This window comes from Echeneis naucrates, chromosome 16, assembly GCF_900963305.1.
Source record: "Echeneis naucrates chromosome 16, fEcheNa1.1, whole genome shotgun sequence".
Lineage (NCBI taxonomy): Eukaryota > Metazoa > Chordata > Actinopteri > Carangiformes > Echeneidae > Echeneis > Echeneis naucrates.
The window spans coordinates 9,589,964-9,611,106 of record NC_042526.1 but is presented as its reverse complement, the minus strand read 5'-3'; the positions used below and the strand labels follow the sequence as shown (position 1 = coordinate 9,611,106).

Below are 21,143 nucleotides of genomic sequence, written 5' to 3'. Positions count from 1 at the left end.
TGCACTTTTATTGCTAAGAAACACTAATCCTCCAAAACCAGAGACACGGACAGCCCCTCTGTGGTGTTTTATGCCTTTAATCTAAGGCTTTAGTGACAGAGAAAAGACTAATCCGACACCTGAAAGCTGTTGTTTGTTTACCGTCTACTATGTAATCAAGAATTGTCATTACCATAACGATAGTAAATAGACAAAAATAGCACAAAGCAGCCATATAATGAGGAAAATTAAAAAGGTAATGACAGGCTGTCAGCCACACTTTGCTGCAGAAAGTATGATTGCACCTCAGGGTCAAAAACTGGGATTTAGAGTTGAGGAAGAATTTACTAAGATGACAATATAATATTTAACCACTAGGGGCTGAGTTGAGCTGTAATGTACAAACACTACATTTACCAACAGGTATGAGACAGAGTTCAGCACTAACCCTTTGATGCAAATCCATTATCATCCTCTTCCATGTTTCCAGTTCTAAAGGGATGAATCCTTTGTGCCTCTTGACAACACAACGGTGGTCTGTGTACTAGGTTTATTTTTAGGATTGTGGTCTTCCCCCTACCCAGGAAATTCCTCCCACATTTATTTTATTCATTAACCCAATGCATTACACATGCTGTTCTACAACTCAAAAGGAAGATTTAAAGTAAAAGATGTTATCGTTTCCCTTTAGTCCTATTACTGTACAATGGTATGAGTCAGCAGATCCTTACAAACACGACACAATGTGGCTGCTTGGTGCAAAAAATCAGTTATTGTTATTACAAAGATTGAGATGACAGGTCAGGAAATGTGTTCTTATCAAATGTTAAACGTCCTTTTGACAACATATGAACATCAGATCATTACTAAGGCTGACACTTCATATCAAAATAAAGGGTGATACGGGTGTGTATCTAAACACCCCCATCATTAAGACATCCTTTACACAGAGCAGGCAGCAGGAAGAACAACACAATCATCTCACAGGAACTTCACCCCACAGAGGAGGTAGAAACATACTGCTCTGACTGGATTTCAAAAGCCCCAAGAAAAGATCAGACCGTCAAACACGAAAAACCAGGTTTGGCTGGGTCAAAGGGAATACTACATTATAATAAAACTACATCTGTCCACAAAACAGCCCTTAAGGCTGTCTTTTGGGTTGTGAAAGCCCAGGACTGGATTGGTAGAATAGATGTAGAATAAAACTCCTGAACACCAAAAACCACCAAAGTGTTTGTGGTAAGATCACATATGAATGCAAGTGCAATAAATATAACAGAGATACAAGAGACACAACAGATAGGTTCTGCGTTGCATCAGGAACAATGATGCTGTTGGATGACAGCAGGAATCATGTTTGACTTCAGGATTCAATCAAAGATCGTTGTGAAATTTCAATTTCACTCTTAACAACCTGAATTGAAAGCAGAGTTGGTGCAGATGGAAATAAGGGACTTTGTGTTCTTTACACAGAAAACCTTTGTGAGATGTATCAAAGTGAAGGGACTCAAGTCCGACTCCTCAAAATTTCCAGGATGAATATGGAGATTGTTCAAAACCTGGCCCTATGGCATGTGCACATCAGGACACCAAAGACTTCTATTATGCTAGTCTAAACAAGTTTTTGTCCATACAGGACATGGAAAAATGCTTTTATATTTTACCCCATAAATGATCATTTGCACTCTCTAATATGTCTAAATGTCTCTCTGGAAGGAAAAATTCATATAAAACACCAATGCTAAACATATAAAATCTTTTAATGACCTCGTAGTACTCAAACCTCCCAAAAGGATCAACACCTGTGTAAAAACAAAACAAAAAACAGAAACAAATTCACCCATAACCTTTTGGAAGCAAATAGGCAGACATTTACTGACCTACATGTAATACTAAAAATATTTAAATGAAGTTAAATATAGCAGTGGGAAAAACATCCTAAACGTCACAAACTGTACAGTAGCTTCTCTGAAGTACAGGGAGACACTGTGAGGATGAATCATTGTAGGCATGACAGGGAGACGGGAGATTCAAGTGTCAGATCCTGGCTTTGTGCCAATGTAGAGTAGATGGTGCGCTCAGAAGAACACGCATTCATTAATATTTAGTAACCGGGATCGCTTTTTGCCTTAGGTCTGTAATTTATATAATTATTTCAGTTCATGCAGACTCTGACTGCATGAAGTGTTTTAGCACAGAATGAGAGCTGGAAAGTACAGGAAGAGGACTGCTGTACTTTCCAAATTATAAAACGATCTGCCATCAGATTTTGCCACTGTTGCTGTGAGGATGTACAGTACCAGGGTCATACCAGGTCATGATGATGACACACCCAGAGCCCAATGAAAGGCCTCCCCTCCACCATCAACACCAACCCTACTGTAACTGTCAATTAAGGGCACCAAATGTGGGCACTGACTAGATGTGCTGACATTATTACATGACTCACCATCTGCTTCACACCTGAAATGCCCGATATAGACTATTAAATTAAGAAAATATATTATTTAATTCAAGAAAAAATACAGAAACATACAATTTTTTACAAAAAGCAGGACTACTTCTTTTGGTATATTATGTTTGTGAAAGGGGACAAGAAAGCGGCGTACAGTAGGAAAAGGAGACGGTGGGTTTCAACTCAGACATAAGTAATGGAGGCTGACCAAAAGGTCTAACACATCCATTCCCACCCTCTGTCTGTGCAGCGTTTGGGCTCCTGAGCTGCTGGGCTCAGCTCTGGGAATTTCACACCTACGGTGGCCATGACCAGCGATGGGCAAAGCCTATCACACCCTGGTGTGCCATTTCTGACCCAGAGAGACCAGTGGCCACGAACACATGCACGCATCCCTAGGGCAAACACAGGGCACCCCAGCCAGTGTAGACATAGCAGCATGGCGATGTGTACTCGCCCCGCCATGACGACCAAGAGTGATGATGTTCCCAGGGAGACAAGGGCTGGAGGTTTGGTTTGGTAGGGTGGAGGTGGGATAGGAAGAGGGCTAGAAATGAAAGAAGAATGAAATGAAGAATGAGGAAAAGACCCTCCTTCAGTGTCGCATGATCTTAAAAGGACAAAGAAGAAAAAATGACAGAATGGTAAAATTGAGGTGTAACAGAGGCTTAACAAACATTTGTTGTTAAAAAGCTGTGTGCCTTCTCTGAATAACTTTGATAATATAAATAATTTAACTCTGATATTATGTCTGTTAGGGTTAGGGTTACAATTCCCTAACAATAAGTAACAATTTCTACAATTCCTGTCCAGACAACAAAACTTTCTAAATTGATTTTTGCATGGTATTTCAATACGTGGACATTTGTTATTCGCTTGAATTTTGCTGTGTGCAACTTCTTTATACATACAGGGATTTACGATGTAAAATTATTCAATGTGGGATTTGTACAAATGTCTTAATAGGAAAGGTGCATAAACAAGGCAGCAGGGCAACATAATGGTTAGTGCTGTTGCCTCGCGGGTTCGGTTGCTGGTCTGGGGCCTTTTTGCGCAGAGTTCGTATGTTCTCCCTGTGCCTGCGTGGTTCTCCTCCAGGTACTCAGGTTTCCTCCCACTGTCCAAAGACATCGTGTTTGGGTTAATTGGTGACTCTAAATTGTCTAAATTGTCTGAGTGTGAGTGGTTGTTGGTCTCTGTCTGTCTCTGTGTGTTGGCCCTGAGTTCAACTGGCGACCTGTCCAGGGTGACCACGCCCTCACCCAGTCTGAGCTGGGATTGGCTCCAGCACCTCTGCAACCCGGAAACAAACAACTAATTGAAGATGAATGTGAATAAACAGTTTTTTAAAAAAGTATAAGTGATAGCTTCTTGGTAAACAAGCAAAGCAAGAACACATAAATTATAGTTCAGTGTGAGTTCAGATAACGTGTGTTCTACATGACCAGTTGCAATGGGGTATTTTAACAGACTAGAATTTCAAGTTAGAGGAGCTAATATAGATTTGCTGCACTTCAACACGTGTTTTTCCCCTCTTTAGACACCTGTGGGATTTTACATGGGGCCCATGGCAACATCTTCAATTGCTGCTTTAAGTAAACCATCGATCATGTTGTTGCTGATAAAGGAAAGAATGTGACAAATACTCATCATACACCTGAATATTGATTTCTCCATACAAATATCTTAGAGCAAGAACAATAAATTCTTCTGTTGTGGAAACATGTGTTGCTTGCAATTCATAATTGCTAAATGTCCATAAAAGCCTCCATTTAATTTAATTTAGTCAGCATAGAATAATAATGGTTTCCAATCCTATCCTTTTATTTCCACACATTTACTAATCATGTTCAAACAGTGAAAACAAGAAAATCACAACACTGTGTCTCACTAGACTGTTGTCTCAGGCTAAACTGCAGTTAATTGAAGGGTAACCCAGTCAGAATGTGATTTATGTCTAGAACGTGGTGATACAGCTAAATACTAAAACACACATCCATGTTTTCTCTTTGGGTTCCATTTTCCGGTGTCTTTATTGCGTTCGAATAAAGCAACTGGATTGAAATAGAGAAGGGTGGATAGAGCTGCCATTGAACTGTAGCATCGCCACAGCAAAGCAAACACAGATGCCTGGCTCTCATCTGCACAAATAGGTCTTTCAATATTTTACCTTACTTGTGTCCCATCAACACTTCACTCTTCATGGAGACCAAAGCCACCAACTCCAACCTTCCCGGTGCCCACCACTACCCCCCAAACACACAGAGAGGTGAATGGTGTCTACTGTACCTTCCACCACTCCCCACTCTGTGGGGTAGAACACATTTTGACAGGCCTGTATTTATGGCCAGCTAGAGTTCATGTTGGAATGAAAAGGACCAAAATCATCTTGCTGGATGTTCATTTATATTGAAAGTTAGTCAGCTGCGTGTGACTTATGAGGAGGGAATGGTGCTTGTGTGCATGTGTGTGTCTATGTGGGAGCGGATGACATTCTATCTAATGTGCAACAAAGTGGGTTTATTATTCTGTTTATTATCTGTCTGTGTCTCCATGGAAGAAAAAAAACTACATGTTTTCTCTGTAGAACTCTGTCCAACATTATGAAGCCAATCTGGCTACTGTAAATAAATGTAACAGCCATTTAAACAACCAATTCAATCAATGCTTTGCTATTTAAAGATACCACTCATGTTAGTATCAGCTTTAGAAATTTATAATTGCTTTGGCATGAACCAGGATCTCACTCTCTTCCACTGGAGTCAAGTAAGGAGAGAAGTTCAGTAACTGTCATATTCTAGTTGTATATGTGATTAATTATAGTCTAGCTTTGAGCAAATTTTGAGACTTTGACCACTTTTGTATATGTTTCTGCAGAATAATATTTACAAATTATGATCGAATGTAGCTGCTTGGCCATAACACTGATAGCATGAGTTTTCACAAGAAAATTCAAGATAAATGTGAGGCATTCTGAATATACAGACTTAAGATAAGTTACAACATTTCTCCTCTTAAAAAATACAAATTTGGCTGAAGCACATATGGAGGATAATGCCACCATGTCAATTTCAGGCAATTTCTGCACAAATAGGTCTTTCAATTTCAGTAAATTTCAGGCAGGCAATTTACTTAATACAAATTATCCATCATTAAGTAATAAATGACTTTTGTTTTTCAACCTCTCTGTTAGTGTTTCTTTCAGTATACACCCACATGCTGCACACATTGCTTGATAAATCCTTCAGAATGCACCGTCTCAGTGGGTGTGTGGTAACAATGGGAACTAGGGTGAGCTCCCATTGCAGACTTCTCTCGTCCCTCTCCACATAAACCTTTAATATGAGGCCTCCTCAGCACCAGTCGGCCATCTAAAGGCACTGTACCCTGTAATTGACCTTAAAAATACTTTCCGTGGAGGTCGGCAGCCATGTCATTGGCCTTCGGCCCAAGCAGCAGCCGCATCTCTCCAGCCCAGTGGAGCCTGGGAAGGCCTCACAGCGTATATTTAGTGGCCCTGTCCTTTGAGTGGAGCAGGAGATGCAGATAATGCCAGTCTGTGTATAAAACCACTCTGCCGCCCACAAGTGGGCCTTTCACAGGCACATTTTCCTCTCACACAGGGATGTGTTTCCTGGGGTCAGAGTTCGGCTACATGCAAGACAGGTGAATGTACAAATGCATCTACATCTCCTACCAAGTGGGGGAATGTCAACAACCCCTAGTCCTGTGAGGCAGGCATGTTAACACACAATTAGAATCGGACGAGGCTGCAACATATGCCAGGCACTGGCTGATACATCCGAATGAAGTAGTCAGTGTACAGCACATGGGTCCTGGCCAACTGGGGAGAAAATGTGATAAAATAATCACTTTTCAAAGGGTTGCTCTTCACTGATGCTGGGGAGTGTGACAGTAATGTCTCATTTAGCATCAGCTCGAGAAAAATACAGTCAGATTCTTGCAGCCCAGCTGGTCAACTGCTGTAACAGTATAAAGCTTCTTTAAGACTCTTTTGGAATAATTTAGCTATAGTTATATTATTTTCTGACATATTATTATTAGATAGAAATATATCAATAATACCGCATTCATATAAGGACATATTTTTCTCAGCTGTATTTCGCTTTTTGTAAAAACAGAATTCAGTATTTTGATCATGCTGTCCAAATCTTGACCAAACCTTCGTTCCACAACAGATCAACACTCATCATCTAAAAATATAATATATAAAACAGATGGACATTATGTGGAATCTCACAAACATAGGAAACCATCAAGAAAACTGAGATGGGGACATTCCTTTCATGACACAGAGTTATTCAACTGTTAAGCATACTGTGTATGTCAAACATCAGTGCTGTTTGAACTATGCATCTGTATTATATGCCGTACTCTTATTCATAAAGCGATTCAGATTGTGGGAAAACAAATAAGACATCCCTGACAAAGCCATAAACATCTTATGTTCTTTACCTCAGAAACAACTCAGAGGAGTGTATCAACACTGTATTAGTAATCTGTATTAGCGCACCAGTTGGAGGCATACTGCACCTTCACTGTCATGGTAACAAGAATAAAGACAGCGTTAAGGTTGTGGAATGGTCAGTGGTACAAAGAAAGAGCATTACATTTCACACTGACTATTGGCTTCACACAAACAGACGCAAACACGCAAACTCCTGTGCTCAAGTCTTTGTGGTCCTCTTTGCTCTGCGTCTTCATTGGCCAATTGCTTGGCTCATCCATCCTCGATGACATGCCGTAAATGCAGACTTCGTCACTCTATACCAAGTCAGCTATTGATCTATTTTTTGTCAGGTGCATCTGTACAGTATTGAATCATTTCTTTCATGAAAGATCATTGTGGTAGACAAACACATTTTTTTTTCTCTGTCCTGTAAACCTTTTAAACATACAAAGTGTTCAAATAAGAACAAAAAATGCCTAAACATATTGCCCCTCCTCCACTGATCCCTTCTTTTTGACCTCCTCACACAAACCTCTGCATCTTTGGCGCAAGCATGTTTACACATTTAAAGAATGGAGAGCAATACAACAAAGCCTTTACACCAATGTGAGGGTGTCATTTAACAGTCATGAACCCTTCCTATAACAAAACAGAGGGGCCCTCGTCCATAACAGGTGGACTCATGAGCAATCATTGCAACAGGTTCCGCTTGACTTGTTGCCAAAGGCCACCTACATTATGTCAGTCTGAGGCTCATGGTTTTCGTCCTATGTAACATACAGAAATTTTTATGTGTCAGTTCAGTTTAATTATGGGCGAGATAGAGCAGATGGGCCAGCGTTTCCGTGTAACGTGTGCAATCACACCTTTAAATTCCTCTGAGAAGCAGTGAAAGATGTTGGAGTCACTTGTGCCTGTTTCTCCTCCTTACCAACAGAAACCAGGGGAAACAAGCCTTGGCAAGCTTTAGCCACTCCATAAGCCAGCTGCTGTCATCTAACTATAGATTTCATTGCCTCCAGCAATACACACTTGAATCTCTCACAACAAGGCACTAGTTTGACCTTGTCCTTAAATCTTCACGTGGAGTTGTTTGAATGCTGTCATAAACTAAAAGGATATAAATGTTATTTTAAAATACCAGATTATCTCTTATTTAATCACTTCTTTGCTTCCGGGTGTTTAGCTATGCAAATTCACCAAGATTGCAGGAAATGGGGCAAAGAGAGAGCGTTAGTGCTCCAAAACCTCTGGATTCTCCTCTAGAGCTGCTGCCCCCTAGTTTAGAATTTGAGCCCAACAATAACAAAGAAACACTTTTGATCCATGATATGAAAGGACAGCTACAGAGCTTGACAGACCAGGGGTTCGTGTGCTCACCGTGGTCACAGTGACAGATCTGCCGACCACTCCTTGTCCATCTGGGCTGCTGGTGGCACTTTGCCTGCTCTCTGAGGACAGTGAGTTCAGACCAGTAATTTAGTTCAGATGAGGCAATATTTCCAGATTAATACGAGCCATATTCCTTTAGAACTGTCCTTTCTTTCTTCTTCTCCTTCCTGCATTTTTTGACATCTTACATGTCCAAGAACATCTGGCTGAGGATGAAAGGAAGAAGTAGAAGAGAGAAAGTCAGTGAGGAAGGATGAACAAATTTTATGCTTTCTGAGGCAGTCATACGAGGTAGCCAGTATCAGTGTGACAATTGTCTAACTTTCAGTAAGCTTTTTTTTTTTTTTTTTTTTTTTTTTTTTTAATAATCTCCTGATATGGACAGTGATTTAATTTTATTGATAAGGAAGAGGACTTTGTGCTGTGGGCTTTTCCTTTCTTTCCTTTCCTGGCACTTTATGTTGTGTAGAGTGGAAAGATTTACACACTTAACAATTCACCGCTTTTACATCATCAAAATCAAGTAAGTTAAATAAACCCATAAGCAGTGCTCTGTTACTTCAAGGCAGACGCTCTGAATTCTAAAATACCTGGAATAGATTCAACCAGCTGTGGAGTACATGTTCAAAGATACTCCAGATAACCTTGAGCACTTTTCATTTTCTGCCATTTTTCCAAGTAAGATCCCTGATCATAAAACGTGTCTGGGTTCCTCAAGAGCTTCATACACTGTCATATAGTGAAATTGTTCCAGCTGTGATAGCCTGGCTTGGCAGTTTCAGTCACTGGGATTCAGGAAGTCACAGCTGTCACTGTCCTGCAGCTGCTGACTGATCATGTGACTTACTGAATTATCTGCCCATCCTGATGATACACAGCGCTATAAATCTCTTTAGAATTCACAGCAAAACATCTCATCAGTATTTCTGATATATGTTCTGAAAATGGTAAATCAAATTAAAGTCACCATGAAGAAGCTAAAACCATGGATTAATTGACATATGGGCAGCTGGCTGACTGTTGTCAGAGCCATGCCAGCTGGACCATAAGTAGCCTTGCATGCCAAAGCTTTCATCAGCTGGCCATTTTGTTATGTACTTGGAAAATGGTAAATTAATAGGCTGTCTTCTTAGAGTAGCTGCAAAAGTACCTAAGCCCCAATGTCCCTGTGTGCCCCTTAGTTTTCCATTATATTCCAAAGAATGTTTCTTCATTCATTTCATTCACTCAGGATGAGGCAAGAGGCAGCTTTGCCTGATGTTGTTGTAGTGTCAAAGAAGAAGCATGCTGATGAAGGACTGATGATGGACGTATAGCAATGACACTCTTTTATGATTTCCTTTCTCTTAAAGCAATCACAAAGTGCAACAGTGTTCCTGCCTCATGAGCAAGGCCTTTGGCTGGTTGCCATTCATTCATTCATCTTCTACTACTTATCCGCTCCCAATCTGCAGCAGTGCTGGAGCCAGTCCCAGCCCACATTTGGCGAGGGCGGGGACACCCTGAACAGGTCGCCAGTCCATCGCCGGGCCAACACACAGAGACAGACAACCACTCACGCTCAGACCTACGGATTATTTAGAGCCACCAGTTAACCTAAACATGCATGTCTTTGGATGGTGGGAGGAAACCGGAGTGCCAGGAGGAAACCCACGCAGGCATGGGGAGAGCATGCAAACTCCACAAAGAAAAGCCCCAGGCCTGGGAACCGAACCCGCCACTTTCTTGTTGTGGGGCAACAGCACTAACCACTATGTGGCTGTGCTGCCCGGCTGGATGCCATTCACTAACCAATTCTGCTGATCACTGCTGCGAAGACTGAAAGAAGAGTTTAACTCCTGCCTCTGTTGCTGTGTTACTGATGTTTTTTCTGGATCGCTCTCATCCATCAGCCACACTGCATGCCTGTGATGTCATGACGGAGCTTTCTCATTGGCTGGGCTCTGTTCACCCGCAGTGCTTGAACGGTACAATTCAACAGCGGGTTTGAAAGGAAACGTAAAATTAGTGGTGACTCATCTCTGGCCGCTATGTTATTATATCATTTCTTCACCAGAAATGATTTCAATCAATCTAAAGTTCCATGAATTCAAACCAAAATAAACAAAAATATATGAGTGTATTCAGAAGAAGGAACATTTCTTTTTTAAATGACTCCTTATATTAGTACTTAAACAAACAACCTTCCTATTCTTCAAAAGGGTTCATTTGACAACTCTGTAATTTGCAACAAGAAATGTCATCAGAGACATGACAAGCAAATTCCAGCCTTATTGACAAAGTGCTTGACAGCACTGCAGAGAGTAATGAAAAAAGTCCGTTGAAGTTGATACTGAAAACTTAAACTCACAACTACAAGAGAAGAGAAGAGAAGCACTATCAGAAGTCATTTTGCATTGCTTATTTGAAACATGTAAGTACTGTGGAATAAACAAATGTTAATATAATGAATTTAAAGTACTTTCTCTATTTTTATACAAATATTGCCACCAGACAAGAGATGAGCAGTTACATAACTTCCTAGGAACACCTTATAAAACATCAAATATCACTTTTTTAAATATTTCAGCTTGCCTAAGATGTTAGTAGGAATATCCTTTTGATTGATTAATTCATTATTACCTCGTGCATTAATGCAGCACATAAAAAATACACTTGAGCAACCCAGATGCTGATATGTGACACAGTCCACATTTCAGTGGACAGTAAGACGTGAGGTGTGACATTCACATGAAAGCTGTGTTCATAGTTTCCATTTAACCAGAGTGGACACACATCAGGCTTAGACCCTCTCATCTGTCAAAAAGGCTGGTGGGAAGAATCAACGTTGCAACTCTCCAGGCCATCTGTAGAGCACAAGGACGTCCAAGTCCTCCACACATTTCCCTGCTTGAGCTTTACTTTAACCCTGATGACCTGTAACTGCGTGTGTGTGTATGTGTGTGTGTGTACCTTGTGTATTTGCACATGCACTGTTCCTAGAGTAGCTGAGGGCCAAGGGACCACACCAGTAGAACAGAAGAATGCTGCCTTTATAAACAACTTCTAAATCAGCCATTGCCTCGCTGCACTATTTTTCTTACAGATTTCTAGCCAATAATTAGCTGCTGTAATTCATGGGTCTACTGTGACAGCAGCACATTTAAAATTATTGTGTAACTGGCAAGATGTTCATTAAATTTACAGCAACTCATTGCTATCACAGTCCTCCACAGGAGAAATTGCTTCCAATATAATTCTCACATCTCCCAAATCAATCCTGCATCCAGGCCTAATCAATGTGTTTCATCTTATCTTTTTTCTAAACAATATGTGTTTCATGTATAACCTTGGCCTGCATGATGCATGACTTACACATCTGAATGGAGGTAGCTAGCCAGTGCATGTTTAGCCATTGGCGGAATGCAGCTTTGCATTGCTGAGCACGACTGAGATTTATGTGACTGCTATGGGGAGGCATGTGGCTAACAGATGGTTGCATCCTGCTCCTCTTTTCTCCCTCAGTACATCACTGCTTACTCAATCCCCCACCCTGCCTCTATCTGCTGTTCTTCATTTCTATCTGCCACCATCCTCTTCTTTGTCACCCCAAAGCTTTAAACTCAAATTCCCCACTCACATGGCCAAGTTCTAGTCAAGACTTGTTGTTGCTCATTGGGTTATCAACACCAAACACACAACACGCCCACTCTCCCCAGCCCCCACATTAGCCATTCAACACAATTTAGGCCGACACTCAACACAATTTTGGCCAACACTCAACACTATCTAAGCTGCAATGACACACATTTTATGTCTTTAGAGAATCTTCAATGTTTACCACACACATAAATACACATGGATGAACTGATGCCCCACCCAAAATTCACATTTTGCACATCAAACACTTAATAATATGAAATGTATTTATTAAAAGAAAAAAAAAAAAAAAAAAGCTGTAAAGAAAGTCTTTCTACATACTCCAGCAGCAGTTTGGTACAGCTGTATTCTTAGTATGTTTCGCATCTTATTTTAAAGTAGAATACAGATGAATATGCTGCTCTTACATTTCACTATCTCTCTTGTCCCCTTAAAATTGCAGCCTGGAGCAGCTGGGCATATTGGCATTCATTAGAATGCCTCCCAGCCACAATCACATTGGCTGTAATCACAATGTCACTGGAGGTAATTCTGGTATAATTTCTAAATCTACAGCCTCAACGGAGTTTAACACGCACTTTATGAGGTAAACTAATATCATGCAATAATGTCTGTGATGACACTCCATCTGTTTCACTCTTTCATCAACCTTACCTCAGATGGAAAAGCGAACCTTTTGCCCTTGATTAAACATTTACATTAGAAACCTTAAAAATCTGGCACACAAGCATATCGTATAGCAGAGTAGTCACAAAGCTGATCAACCACACTACAGGTGTGAGTCTTGGGCTGAAAAACTACTTGTGCACATCACAAACAACACAACACAAACAAAATTCATATAATGATATCTTTCCTAATTTCGGTCGATACAATACATATAATGAACGTCAGTGACACACTGTAAATGGCCTATATCGAAATGTGTTTCAAACCATATCACTGTTACTTAACCACTTTCTAATGGGATATACATTATATATATGGATTTATTGTCCACCTCTACCATACGATACAAGTGCTCTTGCATTTATGGATCGAATAAAAGTCCATTTTGTGGCAGAGCTCAGCCCTGTATTACTCATCTGCCAATCAAACAAGCCATGCAGTGTGAAGACATCCAATCATACACCAGCTAAAATGGGGATGTGGCAAACATGGCTATTTGTGCCACCATAAAAAGATGACCAGTGGGAGCTCACTGGAGAACACTCTTTTGATCGAATGAAATTGTAGCCACTGTTGCTGCACGTTCCTTCCCACACACCTTGAACTGGCATGAGTGTCACAGACAAGGTTATGTGCAGACACAAACAAACAGACAGATGCAATCAGACAAACTACAGCTGTCGTCTACAGATGCCAGCGTTCCATTTTGCTAATCTAATCCCACTCTCAGTGTCTGGGAATGTATAACTATGTGGGTTTTTTTGTGACACAGTGGGCACCCTGCCATGGGGAGTCACCTCGAGGTGTTCTGAGATGTGTGTGTGTGTGTGTGTGTGTGTGTGTGTGTGTGTGCGTGTGCGTGTGTCTGTGTGTGGGTGTGAGATATTTGAGTTCATCTAGTCCATGAGACCACAAAGCTACGACCACAAGGAGTTAAGTACTTTTACTATTGTGACAAACACATGTATACACGCACAGACACAGACACAAAGACGCAGCCATGCAACCACAAATACACAAATGCGCACACCCACACACTTACACAAGCATTCAAGCACACACGGAAGGAATCCTTAGTCACATTACTTATCAAAGATGGGAACATTTGGACACACCACTGCAAGCCTTTTTTAAGCATCTCTTTCTGCCCCATTCATTTTTAGAAAGGACAATAGGAGGGATAAACAAGTTGAATCTGTGGTGTCACAATCCCTTACGTTTAATATAAAAAAAAAAAAAGAAAAAAAGAAAAAAAGAAAACGAAATAAAGAAAGGAAGAAAGAAAAAAGGCTTGGATTGTGGCCAGAAGCTGAAAGTTGTTTTTGCTGTTGTCTGATGAATGAGCATGTGGCATTACTGCCGGGAAAATTTCTCCCTTCACCTGACTCAGAAGAAACATTGATCCAATTTCTGCCCTGATAAAATTTCAAATGGGAATTAAAATTTAAATTAAAAGCTCAGGAGGGTTCACATGGTTAAAGAAAAAAACAGAATGTTTTATTACTAAATTACTTCTAATTCAATCTAAAATGCAAGTAAATTGTTTGATAGGTAGGTTGATAGAGAGAGCCATCACAGTGATTACTCAAACATCAGTCCTGGCTCAGAGGGCAAATGATGAGAGGATTCAATTGTATGTGCCAGTGTACAGGATGTGATTGTACATTTGCATTGTGACCATGAAGATAAGTGTTAACTCTGACGTTGTTCTGTCTTGGTATCATCGCTTACCATCCCTGCTGACATGGATGGTAAGCAGGGATGGTGATCTTAGTGGAACTAGACTTAAATCAGGTGCAGTAGTGAAATCAATTTACGCCTCAGCTTTCTCAGCTTGCTATGGCCTTAACAGTAGACTGGGTAGAATTAGTAAATAGGTTTTAAAGAGCACAATCTGAAGTAAACAAAAAACTAATAAAAAAGTGTAGTGCCTGAAGCCTCAGGGAAGCATTTTGGTTAATTAAGTTAGTTATGTTCCTTCAAAAAGAGCTGAAGGTTACTGAAGTTGTCAGGATATTATTATCCCCACGCCCCTGCCCCTGGTTCTCTCCAGGTCTCAGAGAAAGTGCTGAAAAGCGTCACAGGCCTTTAGTTGATAGTTTGGTGCCTGGGGCTCAAAAGCTGAGGTGCTTGTCTTATCTGGAATGGTTTGCTAACACACAATATATACCATATTCTCATATAAACAATGTGTTACTTCTATCTAACGGCTAGGTCCCCCCTCCCCATTTTTTTAAATACATAAAATAAAAATACATAAATAAATTACTAACAGTATCATGAATATCAATGTATCATAAACAAAGTATTATTTTGCTTTGAACTAACAACGACATATTCAACACACATAAAACAGTTTTAAACCATCCCCTCCGTTGTGGAACAGCCAGAACATAAAACGATTGAATGAAAACATCCTTTCATCATTTCAAGCGATCTATATTTTGAACCAAAGCAATGAGACATTAAACAGTTCCAAAGACAGATTACTATGGGAGATTTATGATAAGCTTACATACTGTAAGAATTTAAGAATGGGCATTCCTCATACGCGTAGATAGTAAACAAAAGACCATTCACAGTGACATGTCAACAGATAAAGACTGAGGTTGGCATTTAACAACAAACCGTGAAAGTAATACCCATTAAAAGAAATATTTTTGGTGAGTGGATTTAGGCAGACAGACATTAAGACTTTGTTGTGTTGAGCAATTATTTGGTTAAATTTGGCTATTATTTCCTACAAATTACCGTTTTCTTTGATCAGCCAGAGCTTGATGGTCTGATGTCCATCACTCAATAACACAGGAAAAAACATCCAACACCCAAGTGTCTTCCAGAATCTTGGCCAGAGTAAAAGCTGCCACAGCAAACACTCAGCCGAACGCTCAGTGCCCCATGCTTCACATCCGGTGGGCTAAATTGCCAACAGCTGTTTACCCTACAAAACCCTGACTCCAGCACACATGCTGACAGTTAATGCAGGCTTTACACACAAGGTGCTAAACTGGCTCTATTAACAGCTGCTTTCAGTTGGTGAAATTTCACCGTGATGTATTACTATATATTAAAGGATTTACAACATGCCAGTGCCACCTGCAACATAGCACCAATGGACTTCAGATATTAGAATCACATACAGAAAAAATAAATGGCAAGTACTTGCAAGCCAAGAATTTGATGAATATCTTTGGGGTTCATTTCCATGTCACGGGTATCGTCTTTTAGTGATCTCAGGGACACGGTCCGATGCATTTACTATATTTTGATAACACAGGCAAAAATCCTACTTTGACATCTTTGGGGAACACCCTCAATTGTAGGCAATTTTTAGAAGAGGTTTTAGAAGAGGTTTTCCAGGTGTGACAGCTTAAATCCCAGAAGTCAAGTAAAGATATCCCGTTGCTGCATGCATTGATAAATGCAGAGGAGCAAGTGAGGGCTCGCATGAGTTGGCTTTTCCTGCATCCGAGAATGTGCTGTGTATCTTGCCCTATGCATACATCTCTACATGCACATACAGATGCAAGAGTCTGGTATGTACTACGCTTGGGGGATGTTTTGTGAACTTGACTGACCCTTCACATTAAAAACACATCAAGTTTAAATTGGTAGTTTGACAAGAGTTTGTCATAGTGACAGCAGTATATAAGGGAAGACTGAGCTCACAACACACTGCTATGAGTCATTGGGCTTTTGGTGAAATTCAGAGAGAGAAACTGAAGGGAATATGACATAAAGCAGAATAAAATGTGACCTTAGAAAGAAAATGAAGCAAAAATAGGAAAGAAAAGTGATTCAGAAAAGCAGCCAGCTTCAGAGGTTGTAATTGTCTTTCATTGTCTAATGAAAACCATACCACTGTCAGACCAGACCCACTGAGGCCATGAGCCATGGAGGAGGGGATATGGGGCAAAGGGGGAGGAGCAGGAAGAGGAGAAATAGTGTGAGGCAAAAAATCTTCAATGTTGATATGTTGTTGTAAGTCCAGGACCGTTTACTGGGCCAGGGAAGAGCTCTATGTAATGGACAACACGGCTTTCATACAGCTGGACAGATTCTCACTTCATTGCTGTCTCCCTCTTGTCACACACCCTTTTCTTTCCATCTGCCCCACTCCTTTCTCTAGCTGCCTGAGGCATGTCTGCCATGACATCTTCACCTTTCTGCTTATCTCAGCCAAAGTTTCCAGTGTGAGCAAACTTTACATCAATATCTATTGTTCTCGGTGGAATCTGTTTCTGCCACCTTTAACAGTTCTGTACACCTGGATTCCTAACCTTACTGCTCCATCCAAACTCATAAATCAATCAATTCCCCTATAAAAGTTTCAAAGGAATACCTAGTTACTCTTTTGATAATGATACTGATGGCTGACGGATTGATAAATTTGACAATTTGTGTTAAATTTGTGTTAAAATTGAGTTCCAGCTGTCATTCTTACTGAGTCAGTTGGTCTGGTCCTCACATTGGATCAAAAAGAGGAATATATTTGTCCAAGTACTTATTGTGTACTCTGAAATATACATTTCATATGCTTGTTCAGAGTTCACAGAAACTTTCATTTATATGCTTAAGATTACACAAGATAAAACTATGTTGACAAGCTTGCTGCTCAATCTGTCATGCATTCTGACTGGGGACTTTTGCGCCATCGTTCTTTGTAATACAGACACACAACTCATACAGGCAACCAGTATGTCCTGTTCCCCATTAACTTAGAGATTCAAGATCAAAAACCAAAGCATCCCTCGGCCAGATCCCATTCACATACTGTAATATTCTGTCTCCTTTACTCAGACATGCTGATGGCACACCTGGCAAAATACAGCATTACACTCACAGGGGAATGCCACACCTGGCAGCAATGAGGATGATTTTCCATCTTTTAAATGAGTGTGGTAGTTAGGCTGGAACAGGGAGGCAGACTGGCATGACTGAGCAGGTTCCACTCGCAGGACATGGATAAGTGAGTGTGGGAAGGGGCAATGGAGGCTGGTGGGAGGAAGGGGATTCGAATTTGTGTGGGAGCATTCACATTAGGGGTTGGATGTATCCTTTGGAGAGGCAAAGCTGCAGAGGAATCTCAAATATTCCACAATGACCTCTCTATCTGCTCCACCTGTGCCCCACCCTTAGTTCCCTCAGCCACACCCTGGAAGCTCTTATCTCATAGCTGTCATCATTGGGTTGGAAGTAAAGCAAGATAACCACAGAGTGCAGAGACTGAATGAGAGACAGAGGGGAAAAAAAGTCTTCTTATGAGGTGTGAACACATTTAAAGAGCGTAAACAGTGCTATATTAGGGTAGTAAGGGCAAAACTACACCATCACTGCAGCCATGCCTTCCCATTTGAATGTATAGTACAGTGCTTGCATGCTCGCAGATTCTGAAAAGATGTTCTTAGTTCAATCTGCTACAGCTGATTTCTGCTTCCCATCACTGTCTTAACATCTGACGTCTGTTGCAAATACTAATCTTTTACAAAGAGAAAGTCCTGCAAATGTGACAGCAGAATGTGCAGGCAGCCCATATTGTGGCCAGATGAGGTGTTGACTCTTTGAGGTCTGTTTGTCTTGCGCTGGGCGTCCACTGCTAACGCAGCTAAACAAATCCTCGTTATTCATTGATCTCTCAGAAAGTGAAAGTGCAGTTAAATCAAAGAGAACCAAACACGTGTGCAGATAAATAAAGTGCACAGGCACCAGTGTGCTGTGATTTTCAAAAGGTGTCTTTTGTTTCACTTTCACTGAGTGATTCATACACACACCAAACTATGATCTTGGAAAGTCAAACCTGGCACACATGCTCCAATGTCTGATCACCGACATGAGAATGGTTCACACACCAACACATGAAAAGAAGCTTTCATTCAGGTGGATTCAAAGGAAACTTTCAGCTCAAACACATCCACTGCATGCTCTTGCTTGCTCAGCACCCTTATTTAAACACAATCATGGCCACACTCTCACCTACAGACTTGTTTACATATATACATAGAAATGTATATAGCCACACAAACGCTCACCTGCACTCACTCATGCACAGGTAAAGTGATAAGACATTCTCGCCTCACCTTACCTTCCTGGACTGCACAGTGCACCAGAGCAAACTCCAATATGGGGAGTGTGTGTCAAACTCGCATTTCCTTGATCTCCTTTTTCCTCACCCCCTTCTCAACCTGTAGTCATCACATTGCTCTAGCTACTACACTGTAGTACGGCACAGGGGAAAAGGAGAAGGGAGGGAGGGAGGGAGGAATAGAGGAACAAATGAGTCCTGCCCAGACTGATGAGAGAGACGTCCAAAAATGCCCTCAGGAGAGAAAAGATTAGAACACTTCACTCCACTAAAACATTCTCACCACTGCACTTATTCCACTGATTTCTTTTCACCAGACTCTTTTCTCCGTTCTTTTTTCCACGCAGCTTTTAAAGTTTTCATAGAACCACTTTTGCCTTCTTGAGGTTTTGCCAATCAGTAAACTAACCAGCCTGTCTTTTTAAAGCCTTTCTGCTTCTTCCACTTGCAAAAATATTCCACTCAAGTTCTGTCTCTCCTTGCTGTAGTCTGTCGTCGTTTATCTGAATTCAACTGAATCCTCTCTCGCTCTCTCTCTCTGTCTCACACACAGAGAATATCTGTATAACTCTACTCCACTCTCATGCTCTGGTGTGCAGCTGTGTGATGAGGGAGACACACCTGCTATTACTGAAGTGTGTGTGTGTGTGTGTGTGTGTGTGTGTGTGTGTGTGTGTGTGTGTATAGTTGGGAGCTTACTGTAAGAAAAAAAAAGACGTTTGCTGTCCATACCATACTGTTTCAGCTGAAATCTGGTTTCAGAAGCTGTTTAACAGACAGTATAAATCAGTGGTCTATTGAAGTTATTTAATAGAGGATTCTGAGAAGTGGATCACTGGTGCCTAACTGCTGCATGTTATGAGGTGTAATATGGCCTGCACAGCAGCAACATACTCACACAAACAGGTTTTACTTCAAGGCTTTAATAGCCTTGACACTGTCTTTCCAGAATGTGAGGAATGCACTACACATATAGGGCAGCAAGTGCATCTGTAAACACAGAGGGTCATCTCAGCATTTTGGTACATTACACCACTGCTCCTCTAACTTCAATGAAGGCAAAGTGGGGAGGAAAAAAACAAAAACAGTAGTCAAAGAAAGTATCAGCCTGTCCAACATTCACAAGAATATTTACATGAACTTAATGACTGTATTCGTGTTGGTGAAATACTGACAGGTTCAAGAGTGTGTCCAGCTGTTAGGATATCTTGAAACCTGATCAAGAGATAAACCATGTAAGACCTTTACATGCAACAGCTTTGGCAACACTTCCCAGCTCCGTGGGAGACAAAACAGTGCACTGCGCAGAATCTAATGAATTATTATAATGATTATTTTGGCACCAGCTTCATTTACACATTTGAAGTTATCCTCAACATGCTTAACTTGTTTCATACTCCCCTTCTCCTGAGTCCACTGGTAACTAGTTTTAAGATCCCATGCTGCATTTCTGAGCCTCTACCCAGCTTTCCCATACTCCATGGGATACTAGCACAATTTGGTTCAATGTGCGGGAGATCATCACAGAAAAGCAGAGGAGAATGTATGAGTGTAGTATCTGAGTCAGCACTTAGATTATGAGAAAAATCCTGTTTACAGGCACTGCAGCCTTGACCTATGAGTCATTGCAAAGTCTTTAAGAATCTGGCATAGCTTCCACTTACCACTGGATGGTCATTCCTCACGCCCCCGGAGCTTTCCCAATTCCCGTTTATCAGTGTTAAAACACTCCATATCACCTCCATGTCATTGACACAGCTAGCATTCAGTCACACATACACACATTATACCCATACATCTCTAGGTCCCATCCATGCAATAGATATCACAACATTTTACTCTTCAAGGGAAAAGTCTAGTTCCCTTCTCATTCCCTTCAGGAAAGGTGAAGAAAGGGTGCCAAATTGTGGAATCTTGAAATTCCATGCCAGTTAATCAAACTGCATAATCACGAGTGAAGGGTATTGGAACAAGGTGGTGGTATAATCAAATTGCAGTGGCCCAGCACACTGCATGTCAGCATATTCGATTTGGATATTGTATTTTCATCATATTGCCAATTCAATTATCTTTTGATTAAGTGTGCAGCACTATCCTGTGCTGATCTATGTCCCTCAAGATTTTATTTAGCTCTAGCTGTTAAATAATCTGTAAAATGCCATTTTTTACCCTGTGGAATATGATCCAAAAGAACTTGAAGTGAGGAAAACTGTTGGAATCAGCACTACGTTCAGTGTTAAACACACAGAGACACACACGCACGCAGGAAAAAATTTGCCCCCCAATTCCAGTTAAAAGCAGCAGCTTATGAGCATCTACAGGAATATGAGCCGTGACTACTTATAGGAAAAAAACAAAAAAACCAGATCTAGCTGTGGTTTGCAATCAATCAGAAATGGAACTAGAATAATTTAGTCATCACCAGTGGGGTTTGCTGTTCAACAGAATACGTC

At 40.8% G+C, this 21,143-nt stretch overlaps 1 protein-coding gene across 3 annotated transcripts in view; it reads right to left on the bottom strand.

The window, feature by feature from the left end:
- The window catches only part of znf469 (zinc finger protein 469), a 136,323-nt gene that overhangs the window by 42,733 nt on the left and 72,447 nt on the right, over positions 1 to 21,143 (bottom strand). The window contains exon 1 of one of the 3 annotated variants that reach the window (XM_029522894.1): positions 18,691 to 18,779. The exons of the other annotated variants lie outside the window; for them this stretch is intronic. The gene's annotated coding sequence lies outside the window, so the exon portion shown is untranslated. Of the gene's footprint in view, positions 1 to 18,690; positions 18,780 to 21,143 lie in introns of those variants that run through there. 3 annotated transcript variants of the gene reach the window in all.